We start from the raw sequence: 12,985 nt of genomic DNA, 5'->3' as shown, positions 1-12,985 counted from the left end.
AAAAACTGTGCTTACATTTTGTGTCATTTTGGAAATGGACATATTTATATACTATTCCTCTACAAAAATGTGATGCATTTACTATGGTATTTAAATGCAAAAAGGAAGCATTGTAGATGCCTCAGTAACTGTCTTCTCATATGAGGCATGCATCATGTTATTATGTGAATTCAAGATAAAAATACATTCAAAATGCATTTTTTTACAAAAATTATATTATAATTTCAGTTCTATTTCTTCCTGTTAAGTATTTGGAAAGTAAAAGCAGGGCTTTTTGTACTACAGAAAAAATACATTTGTGAAAATGTGATTGGGTCTGTGCTGATGTTGAAATATGCTGAATTTCCTCATTTTACTACTCTAGGTTGTCAGTGAAATTAATCTGGAGAGTCCTAAATGCAGGTTATGTGACTTGCCCTTAGGGACAAGCCTTGGACTTTTCTGCCTAGCACCCCAGAGCCAGTGCCCTTTTCGCCTTTGCTTTCCTCATTCTGTGGAAGTGCTCAGAATGAAGAAGGGAGCCATTGAACAGCTCTGGGAAGTAAGTTGACTCTCTTAGTTATTACCAGGTCCTCTCTCTTCCCCTTGCAAAAAAAAAAAAAAAAAAAGATAAAGGATGACTCTGAGCAAAACTAATCCTCCCACCAGCAGTTGCCTTTATGGGAAGAAGTCCATGCCCCTGACTATCCGATGACTTGATTTTATCTCTTGAACAGTTGAGTTGCTTGACATTGAAGATTTCTCATGTTCCTGTGACCTTTAAGGCTGCTCTCCAGGAAGTTTCAAGGATAAAGACCTAAGCTCCTTAACTCCCAGAGAGGAAGGAGCCTAATTCCTTCCAGGTGTCCCAGCTGCAATACTTTAATTTTCTAATAGTCCCTGAAGTGCCTGTGTATTGGTTCCTTCAGACTCCCAGAAAGCATGCATAAATACTCAATGCCTTTTTATATCTTTAGGTGAATAGAAGCTACAAATAAGTGTTAAGAAGTAACTATAATAAGGAGTGGAATCTCTTATGTATCTGTGTGATCAATGCAGAGAAGTAGTTTTGTGCAGTGATCTAAGCACTTACTGGTCATCAAAGTCACCTGTACTATGGCTTTAAAAAGTTTAATTCCCTGGCCTACTGTTGACCTACCAAATAAATATTGGGGGGTCAGTGGGAAGGATTTGGGAGAGTTGGAAGTTATGCCACATACCTTCCACTTGCCAGTCCACATCCATACTTCAGTCTTGTTTACACTGCTTTGTATCCAAAAGGCTGATCTGTACAAATAATATTACTGAGCATCCTTGTCTTCTGGCTTCCGGCTGTGTTCAGCAAAGGAGAACCCTAGCAGAAGATTTAGGGAAGAAGGAGGGTCAGATGGGGGTCATCATTCTCCTTACCCTCACCCCTCTCTGCAGGTTGTTTCTAGCTAGTGACATCCCTCTTGAAAGTCCTATCAAGGCAAAACTGTCCATGTGATTCTCTTCTATGACCTGATAGCCACTCTTGTTCTTGTTCTTTGTTTTTTAAGGTGATAATCTTCTGATTCCACTGTCTCTTAAATACTAAAAAATAAAATCCTTTATTAAATTAACATCAAATTATCTAATTTGAGTATGCCATTTTTGTTGTTGTTGTTTTGTTTTTGTTTGTTTGGTATTATCCTGATGTGGAGTTTAAAGTATTCATCTAAAACTTTCAGGAGCTCATTATTTCTGGAGATGCTATATGTCTTTATACCTTATGAACACATTAAGTTTATTTAGATAAGTTCTCATTCTGTATATGCTTGTAGCTTGTGATTTTTTACAATTTTAACTTTTGAAATAAAATGTATTGCATCCCTTTAAGTGTATAGTTTGAGTTTTGAAAAATGTTTATACCTGTGTAATCATCACAACAATTAATTTAACACTCAACCACACCAAAAGATTCTCTGTTTTCCTTTCCAGACTATCTCTTCTCCCCCCGACCCTCTGGCAAAAAACAGATGTGCTTTTGGTCATTGCACATTAGTTTTGCCTCTTCTAGAATCCTATCTAATAAAAGAGTAATATGCAAATTGACCACACCTCTGCTACACCCACAAGCCACACCCACCAGCCATGCCCAGCAGCCAATCAGGAGCAAATATGCAAATAAGCCCAACCAAGATGGCTGCAGCCACAGAGAGTAGAGGGGAGGCTTGGTTTTCCCAGCAATGGAGGAAACCAAGCTTCCCACCTGGCCTTGCTCCCCTCAATGCTACAAAGTTTCAATGATAAAAGAATAAATCCCAACAAAATGGCAGCAGCCAGGAGGTGGAGAGAGCAGGAGGCTTGCCTTGCCCCTGGGGATGGAGGAAGCCAAGATTTCCACCTACTCTGGCTGGCCCAGGACTCTGCTTAAGGTTACAAAGTTTCAATTATAGAAGATAAATAAATCTCAGATACCAGGCCCTCCACTTGGATTGCTGAGGGGCATGGCCAGCCTGCAAACCACCACAGGCCTCTCGCCCAGGGCACCCCATGCCCCAAGGGAACCCCCACCCTAATCTGGGACACCCTTCAAGGCAAACCAGCTGGCACCCACTGTGTACAAGGCCTCTATCCTATCTAATAAAAGAATAATATACAAATTGATCATCACTCCAACACCCAAGATGGCTGCCCCCATGTAGTCAAAAGTTCCTGTCCACATGTGGACACAAGATAGCCACCACAAGATGGCCAGCAGGGGAGGGTAGTTGGGAGGGCCAGGCCTGTAAGGGAGAGCAGTTAGGGGTGATAAGGCCGACAGAGGAGGGAAGTTGGGGGTGGCCAGGCCTACAGAAGGGCAGTTGGGGGGGAGCCAAGCCTGCAGGGGGAGCAGTTGGGAGAAACTAGACCTGCAGGGGAAAACAGGTGCAAACAGGCTGGCAAAGGAGCAGTTAAGCATCAATCAGGCTGGCAGGGGAGTGGTTAGGGGGGTGATCAGGATGGCAGCAGAAGCGGTTAGGGGCAATCAAGAAGTCAGGCAGGCAAGCAGTTGGGATCCAGAAGTCCTAGATTGTGAGAGGGATGTCCAACTGCCCATTTAGGCTTGATCCTATGGAGATTGGGCCTAAATGGGCAGTCTGGACATCCTTCAAGAGGTCCCAGATTGGAGAGGGTGTAGGCTGCGCTGAGGGACACTCCTCCTTCCTGATGCACGAATTTTGTACACTGGGCCTCTAGTCCTATCTAATAAAGAGGGAATATGCTAATTGGCCCTCACAGCCAATAAGGAGGGGATATGCTAGTTGACTGCCCCACCCTCAAAGATGGTGGTATCCACAGCCAATAAGGAAGGAATATGCTAATTGACTGCCACACTCTTGAAGATGGCAGTGCCTACAGCCACAAGATGGTGGCGCTCAGTCCCCTTAGTCTTGTTTAGGGACAGGATCAGCCACTCCGCGTGCCTCTAGAATCCCCAGTCCCTTCAACAATCCAACCATCCAGGGTCAGCCCAAGGTGCAAGCAAGCCTTGGATGGCAGCTGCCCAGCTGCCCAGGGCCACTCAAGGCTCAGGTAACCAGGGAAAGCCAAGGCTTGTGCTGCTGGCAGTGGCAACAGGAGAGGTGTGATGGGATTTGCCTTCCCCTGATCGCCGAGTTGCTTCCTGCCCTGAGGGCTCTCAGACTGTGAGAAGGGACAGGCCGGGCTAAGGGGACCCCCCCCCCCCTCCAGTGCATGAATTTTCATGCACCAGGCCTCTAGTCCTATATAATAAAAGGATAATATGCAAATTGACCCTAATAGCAGAATGACAGGTCTCTGTGACATGCACTGACTGTGCGCAGTAGATGCCCCTGGTGGTCAGCATGATTCTATAGGGGGAGCATTGCCCAGCCAGAAGCTGGCTCATGGCTTGCCAGTGCAGCAGCAGTGAGGGGAGCCTCTCCTGCCTCTGTGTTGTGGGGTCGAACCCTGGGTTCAAAATAAGACCACCGGAGGCTGATGATGGATTAAAAAAAGCAGGCAAGGATTTATTGAAAAACTGGCCAGGACGGCCACAAGAGCACCACAAGCAGGTGGACTCCACAAGACCACACTGTTCCAGGTGTAGGCAAGTCTTTTCAAAGGTTCAAACCACAGGAATTTTCCCTCTTTCTAAATTCTAAAGGCTGGGAACATTGGAATGTGGCCCTATCTTGCCAATAATACAGAAGCAGAACTCAGAGATTAATCTTTGAAGGTTATCTATAGTTTCTACCCCTGAAGCTACTGAGTCAGTGGGAATCAATCTCCTGTAACTACCCTATTGTTTAAGCAAGTAATCGAAGGTCAAAGTCAGATAGCAGGATTAAAATTCAAACAGCAATTTTTACCCAAGTATGATTGCTACTGTGTTTCACTCTGCAGCAGCATTAAGGATGTCCGACTGCCAGGGTGAGTGGGCCTAAGCTGTTAGTCCAACATCTTCTGAGGGCTTCCGACTTTGAGAGGGTGCATGCAGGGCTGAAGGTCACCTCCTCCCCTCACCCGAGAATGCAAAAATTTTGTGACCAGACCTCTAGTTTTAAATAAATGGAAATGTATAGTATGTACTTTCTTGTGTCTGTTTTCTCACTCATCATGATGTTAAGATTGTGGATGAAAGGAGCTACATGCTGACCTGACAAGCTTAGGAGAGGCCTGCATGACAGAAGACCTAAAGTAACCACAAAAGATGGCCTGAAATTAAACTTTAACTAAAAGCAGTTATGGTGGGTAGTCACCACCTAGGCCAGTATCTTCACTGATAAGGTCAACCTTTTCCTTAACTGCGCCTGTCAGTCTTTTTTGCATCTATGATAACATATCCTGGTAATGTCTGGGTAACTTGTAACTTCCCTTTTTTTGGACCCTGAGGCACAACCTAATCTGCCTGGGCACCAGGACAGATACCACAACTTCCTTCATTGTTATCATGTTAATTGTTCAACCTAAGTGTGTGTCTCTCATTTTACTTCTTATCCAATCCCAGAAGTTTCCCAGCTTTGCTTTCTCCCATCTCTCTCATCTATCACCAATGGATTTCAAGTAACCCACATACATCCTGCCCTTTGATTGCAGTGTATAAAAATAGATGAGAAACTGCCATTCTCTGGAGCATGACCCCAATCCTTTGAGATATTACTTCCTGGCAATTATCAACAGTTTGGCTCAAATAAACTCACAAAAATTCTTTACGGGTTTGAATGTTTTTTTACATTAACAAGATGTACCCACAGTGTTGTGTCTATCAGTGACCTGTTCTTTTATTGCTAAGCAGTATTTCAATATATAAACATACTACAATTTGCTTATCAATTCTGTTATTAATAAACTTTTAAGTTCTTTTCATTTTTTGTCTGTTATGAATAAAGCTGGTATGAACATTATTGGATTTTTTTGTGGATATTTTTTAGTTGTGTGTTTTATTGTGGGTATTTGTTTTTATTTCTTTTAAGTAAATATCTGAAAGAGAAATTGCTGGATCACAGGTCAAGTACATATTTAGAATTGTTAACTGACATCTTTATAATATTGATCTTATAAATATGATATATTTATCTATCTATTTAAATCTTATATGATTTATCCCTATAATGTCTTGTAGTCTTCAGAATAGACATCTTGCATACCCTTTCTTAGATTTATCTCCAATTTATTTTATATTTACTGATGCTATTGTAAATGAATTTTTAAAATTCCATTTTTGTTGCTTGCCTTTTGAAAGACAATTGACTTTTTTTAATATTGACATTGGAACTGGAAACCTTAATAAATTTACTTTAAAATTATAATAGTTTTATTTTATTTTTTTTCCATGTATGAAAATCATACTAAGTGCAAATAATGAACACTTTTATTTCTTGCTTTCTAATTCTTTTTTAAAAAAAAGTATTTATATTGATTTCAGAGAGGGAGATAGAAACATCAATGATGAGCGAGAATTAATGATTAGCTGCCTCTTGCATGCCCCTGCCAGGGATCTAGCCTGCAATCCAGGCATATGCTCTTGACCGGAATCGAACCCAAGATCCTTCAATCCGCAAGCCAATGCTCATTCTACTGAGCCAAACTGGCTAGGACTTGCTTTCTAACTCTGAGGCTTTTATTCCCCTTTGTTTTATTACACCATCTAGACCTATAGGATTTTCAATAAAATTATAAACAGGCAGCCTTGTCATTATCTCAGTTTGGAAAAGCTTTCAATATTTTACAATTTAATATGGCTCTTGGAGGACATTCTTTATCAGGTTGCAGAAGTCCCTTCTATTCATACTTTTGGAAATATTTCTTTATTGTCATGAATGAGTACTGAATTTTCACAAATTCTGGAACTTATTTATATGATTATCCCTCAGTCTTTTTTTTTTAGATTTGTTATCTGAAAACTCATTCATAATTTTTTTAAAAACCTACTTTTATTTTCTGCTTCTACTATCACTTCAATAATTCATTTTGATTTTTTCTTATATATAGTTTTATATTTCCACCAAACTTCTAGTAAACTAATTTTTGGTATCCTGAGTAAATTTAAAAAGTGAATGTTTATTCAATTCACATTTTATAATTTTTATATAATTTTTAAAACTGATGGAAACCACTTTCACTTTTTATGCTTTTTAAAAATGGGTAATACCCCAAAACATGTTTAAATTCTCAAATGTGTTGGTATTTTCAATTTGTTACAATTGTGTTGTTTTATTTCCTGTGAGCCTAAACTAAAATAATTATTGTAACTGATTTTAGAACAAATACAGTTAATAAATAAATGTGAACTATATATGACCAAAAATAGAGGAATAAAAATTGGTAAAAATGATCTTTGAAAAGCATATCTTCATAATTAATTCTTATATACTTAGAATGTGAAAACCCTTTAACTTTTGGGATCCATCTGATGCTTGTTGTCATGTCACCTTCCCTCATAAACAGGCTCCTGGAGATTAGCTTACAGGAGGTTTATTAGGGACCATACTTGTAAGTGACTAGAGAAGCGAAATTGGACCAATGGAGAAGTCAAAGTGCAGTGCAGGTTCAACAGTAATTTTCACAGGAACTCCTGAAGATGAGATGGTCTTCAGAGTCAAGACTTTATACCACTCCCTGGGCTGCACTCTGGAATACATGTGTCTTTGGACCAAAGACAGTTCCTGGAGAGAGACTGAGCTAGGAACTCAGTTACCAATATTTCCTGCAGCCAGGGAATAAGGGTCTCATTTCTGAAAGGAAGATCTGGACAGGACAACACAGCATCCACCACACTTAAGGATTTAATAAACCCACACTTTTATGGCCAATTAATGTTTGGCAAAGGAGGCAAGATCATACATAAGAATAAACTCAAAATGGATGAAGGAATTAAATGCTAGACTCAAAACCATAATAATCCTAGAAGAAAACATAGTAAAATTGTATACATTTCTTATAGCAATATTTTTTTTCTGACATATCTCCTTGGAGAGAAGGAAACATAAGAAAAAATAAACAAATGGAACTACATCAAATGAAAAACTTTTTGCACAGCAAACGAAACCATCATCAAAATGAAAATACAGCCCACTGAATGGGAGAATATATTCTCCAATGATATATCTGGTAAGGGGTTAATTACTAAAATATATAAAGAACGTATACAACTCAACACCAGGAAAATAAAGAATCCAATTAAAAAATGGGTGACGGGCCTGAATAGACATTTCTCCAAAAAGGACATACAGATAACCAAAAGACATATGAAAAGATGCTTGATATCACTAATAATCAGATAAATGCAAATTAAAACCAAGATGAGATACAACCTCACACCTGTCAGAATGGCTACTATTAATAAATCAACAACAAACCAAAAAAAAAAAAGGGAATTCTCATGCATTGTTGGTGGGAATGTACATTGGTATAGTCACTATGGAAAGCAGTATGGAGATAACTCAAAATTATGACTCAGCAATTCCACTTATGGTAATACTATATAATAAATGGGTACTATGCAAATTGACTGAATGGCAGAATGACCGGTTGCTATGAAGCACACTGACCACCAGGGGGCAGACACTCGACACAGGAGCTTCCCCCTGGTGGACAGTGCGCTTCCACAGGGAAAGCACTGCTCAGCCACAAGCTGGGGTAATGACTGGCGATGCAATGGTGGCGACTGGCAAAGTGGCCATGGCAGAAGCCTCTCTGGCCTCCATGGCAGCACTAAGGATTTCTGACTGCGGCCTAAGCCCGCTCAGCTCCCGGATTGCTAAAGAGCGTAGGTCAGGCTAAGGGACCCCCACACCCGGAGTGAATGAATGCCATGCACTGGGCCTCTAGTATATTAAAAGAAACCTGAAACTGGTTTAAAAGAATATATGCACCTCTGTGTTCATTGCAGTGTTATTTACAATAGCCAAGATTTGGGAGCAGCCCACGTGCCCATGAATAGGTGAGAAGATAATAAAGCAGTGGAATAGTAGTAGGCTGAAAAAGGAAGGATATCTTACTTTTTAAGACAGAATGGATGGACCTGGGGAAGGGAAATAAGCCAGTCAGACAAAGACAAGTACCTTATAATTTCACTTATATGTGAAACCTAATAAACAAAATGAGTAAACAAACAAAATAGAAAACAGACTATAGATACAGAGAATAGACTGACAGCTGTCAGAGGAAAGGTGGTTTTGGAGAGCTGGGTAAAAAACAGGAAGGAATTAAGTAAAAAAACCTCATAATCCGTCAGTGTGGCTCGATGGTTGAGACTCTGCATACCAAAAGGTCTCCAGTTTGATTCTTGATCAAGGGCACATACCTGGATTGCACGTGCATTCCTCATCCCCCCCTGCTCTGTTGGGGGTTCCTGCAGGAGGCAGCCAATCAAAGTGTCTCTCTCACATCGGTGTTTCTCTCTTTCAGCCTTCTCACTCCCTTCCACTCTTGAAAATCAATGGAAAAAATAATTGGTTAAGGATTACAAAACAAAACAAAACAAAACAAAACAAAAAACAACTCATAGACCAGATGTCAGTATGGTAATTACCAAAGGGAACTGGGTTGGGTGGGGGAGGTAGAAGAGGATAAAGGGGGGATAAATGGAGACTTGACTTGGGGTGATGAACACACAATACTATATGCAGATTATATATTCTAGAATTGTACACCTGAAGCCTATATAATTTTATTAACAAATGTCACCCCAATAAATTTCATTTAAAAAAGTAAGGAAAAAGAATGTCTGCTATAGCTTAGGTGCATTAAGCATTTATTTTATTATAATATACAAGGCAATAGTATTTCAAAAACCCTAGGAGCTAGCACCCAGATTTTGTTTTTTAATACCATTTTCCAATAAAGGGAACCAGAGCTCCTTGGATAAATGACTGGTTTGAGGGCTAGGGAAGATACAAGATGAAGCTGTAGAGATAGAAAGGAAGTACTAAGAAAGCAACCCTATATTGGTGGGAATATGTCAATGGGACACAAGAGTCAGCCAAATGAACGCCCAGTGGCCAAAGCTGGAACATTTTGACCAACAAAAAACATGAAGTAATATTGGATTATAATTCAACTTGTAAAATGAATATACTTGAGCCCACACTGATATAAACTGTGAATGAATAAATACATAGGAGAGCACAGACAAACCTCTCATGCAAAAGAAATTCAACATTTCTGGAAAATAGAACCCCATTCCAATTATGATTAAAAAAAAATCCACATAAGACAAATGCCAATTAATTTGCGCTCAACAAAGAGATCATCACTCCTCATCCTTAAGTGGGGGCTATACATAGTGACTTCCTTCCACAAGCACACTATGGAAAGGGGAGGGGAAATGAGTACCTTTACAGTGTAGGAGCCTGCCAAATGCTCCCTCAGCTGTTATTGATCAAGGTCAATAACAGGGAGAAACCATATTGATTTCATGAACCCTTGATAAGATGTGATAAGAATGGCATTTTACCTTTTGTGCTTTCTACCGAAAATATAGAACCCCATTCTAATCATGATTAAAAAAAACACACCACATAAGACAAATGTCAATTAATTCTGTAAAATAACTGACTAGTCCTCCCAATAACTTTAAAAAAAAATGTATTACAAAAATTCAATTTTTTTCTCCATTGACTCCTTTCTCCTCACTATTGTCCTTTCCAGGTCTTCACCACACTATTGCCTGTGTCCATGGGTTATATATTTATGCATCTAAGTTCTTTGGTTAGTCTCTTCTCCCTGCCCCTTTCCTTTGAGACTCATCAGTCTTTTGTATCCTTCCATGTCTCTGGACCTATTTTGTCCATTTTTACACATATGAGTGAGATCTTATGATATTTGTATTTCTCTGCCTGACTTATTTCATTTAACACAATACTTTCCAGATCCCCCAATGTTGCCTCAAAAGGTAAGAGATCCTTCCTTTTTATAGCTGCATAGTATTCCATTGTGCAGATTTTTTTTTTTTTTAATCCACTCATCTATGGATGGGCACTTAGACTATTTCTATACCTTAGCTATTATAAATAGTGAAGTTATGAACATAAGGGTGCATATATTCTTTCTGATTGGTGTATAAGGTTTCATAGGGATCACTAGATCAAATGGCAGTTCCATATTTAATTTTTTGAGGAAACTCAACACTGTTTTTCAAAGTGATTGTACCAGTCTGCATTCCCACCAACAGTATCCTAGGATTCCCTTTATTTCACATCCTCACCAGCACTTGTTGTTTGTTGATTTATTGATGGAAGCCATTCTGGCAGGAGTGAAGGAGAACCTCATTATAATTTCAATTTGCATATCTCTGATGATTAGTGACATTGAGCACTTTTTCATAAGTCTATGTCCATCTGTATGTCCTCTTCGGAGACGTGTCTATTCAGAACCTCTGCCCATTTGCTAATTGCATTGTTTGTCTTCCTTTTGTCAAGTTGTATGAGTACTTTATATATTTTGGAAATTAACTTCTTATCAGATGTATCATTGCCCAATATGTTCTGCTACACAGTGGGCTCCTTTTTTATTTTGATGCTCCAAGAAGCTTTAAGGTCATCCAAAGCAAGAAAGGTCTGAGGAGCTGTCATAACCAAAAGGAGTCTATGCAGACAGAACACTACATGTACTGTGGTGTCCTGAACAGGATCCTAGACATTAAGAAAAAAATGAGAACATCTGAATAAAGTGTAGACTTTAGTTAATAATGATGTATTAATATCAGTTCACTAATAATAATAATTCATAATAATTCTGTCAATCTAAGAGTATCCTAAAATTAAAAGTGTATCAAAGAAGAAAAAGAAGATATGTTATTAAACCAAATGATTTAAAAGTGAGTAAATATGTCTTTCCTGATAATGCTTTCATTTTGTTTATATAGTGCCTTACCACACAGTTTCAGCTGTGCTCTGATAGCAAGAGAAGGGGTTTGGAGAGAGAAAGCTGTTTTTGAGTTTCAGTTCTGCCACTTCCAGCTCTTTGTGCACTGGCAGGTAAGGTCACTTAACAAATCTGCATCTCAGTTTCCTAATCTAGTCAATGAAAAAAATTATGTATGTTAAAGATTAAAGGCATAAGAAATTAGATGGTAAACTGTCAACTTCTATATTCCTTTTGTGTTTTGTGCCAAAGAACTTTTTCTGTAGTTATTTTCACATTTACTTTAGCTATTCACAAACCAAATCCCATGGACTAACTTTAAAAAACACATTTGATTGCACTGTTTTTAAAAAAGGGTGAAATGGCTGATTCTAAGGACTTCTGAATAAATTAGTCCCACATAGACTCGCCTTCTAAAATAGGTAGATAGAAACTATGTAACAGGCAATGGCCATTTAGGCAGAGCACCCACTTGAATCCCATAAAGAGCTCTGCCTTTATGATTAGACTTACATTTACTTTCAATAGAAAAGTACTTCTTCACATGAAGGCCAAATAGATTCTGCAAGTTGATATTATTACTATTTAGTCATACATTGTTTACTCCAAAACCCCAATGTTAACATAAGGAGAACAATGAAATAATGCAAGTTACTAATTTCCAGAAAAGTCCCCTCTATAGTTTCCTGGCTGAAGATTGCATAATGTCTCCTCTTCAGTCTTTTCCTGGTCACAGAGATGCAGTGATGGCTCTTTTCTGAGAGGACATATATTATCTGCTTTCTTTTGCTGTGGCACAGATAGTTCATTCATAAGCATGGCTGTTTGGGCTAAATCTTGATTTTTCCTGGAGTAAGCTGGATATTTTTCCTGTGGCTCATCCTTTAAAATAATAATAATAACAATTATATATATATATATATATATATATATATATATATATATATATATATATATATATATATTATTGGTTTTTTACAGAGAGGAAGAGAGAGGGATAGAGAGTTAGAAACATCAATGAGAGAGAATCATCGATCAGCTGCCTCTTGCACACCCCCTACTGGGGATGTGCCCGCAACCAAGGTACATGCCCTTGACCTGAATCGAACCCAGGACCCTTCAATCCATAGGCCGATGCTCTATCCACTGAGCCAAACAGGTTTCGGCCTGTAGCTTATCCTTAATGAAGAGATTGAACATGGAGGCTCCAACTAGGTTCAGAGGGTGAGTGTGTGGGAAAACCTACCTGGAATTAAATAATGGTTAGCAGACGGCCTGAAATCTTTGTTATCCTGCACTAGTGCGAGATGTGTTAACATCTAAAAATTCCACTTGGCTGCATTTTCTCCTCTTCTCTGTCCCTGAAATGACATTATGCAATATCCTCTTGTATGCAAGTTAGTTAATAGCTACAATTCAGTAAAAATCAATTTGTGAATAAGTAAACACCTCATAATAAATAACACTTTCAAAGTACATGTTCCTTGGATTGATCTAATGTCATCCAATAAGACCTGTCTACATCATTTTACGTTAACTTCTGTCATGTTTAAATGCTGTTATAGGCTAATGGGGCAGTTTGTAATTTTGTTACCCCTATGCCATTTCTTAGGTATATGGCAGATAATGGATAAATAAGATGTTCATAAAGGTATTTGCATTGAATGTT

General features: G+C 38.8%; 1 long non-coding RNA gene across 1 annotated transcript; it reads left to right on the top strand.

The window, feature by feature from the left end:
• Positions 1–328: 328 nt before the first annotated feature.
• Positions 329–12,195, top strand: LOC123651963. The gene is made up of 3 exons (XR_006740980.1): positions 329–541; positions 11,318–11,429; positions 12,036–12,195. It is a non-coding gene; the product is annotated as an uncharacterized LOC123651963 (long non-coding RNA).
• Positions 12,196–12,985: the final 790 nt, after the last annotated feature.

This window comes from Pipistrellus kuhlii, unplaced genomic scaffold (assembly GCF_014108245.1).
Source record: "Pipistrellus kuhlii isolate mPipKuh1 unplaced genomic scaffold, mPipKuh1.p scaffold_m20_p_1, whole genome shotgun sequence".
Taxonomy (NCBI): domain Eukaryota; kingdom Metazoa; phylum Chordata; class Mammalia; order Chiroptera; family Vespertilionidae; genus Pipistrellus; species Pipistrellus kuhlii.
Note: the sequence above shows the minus strand (reverse complement) of the source record. Positions and strands in the feature narration are given on the sequence as shown.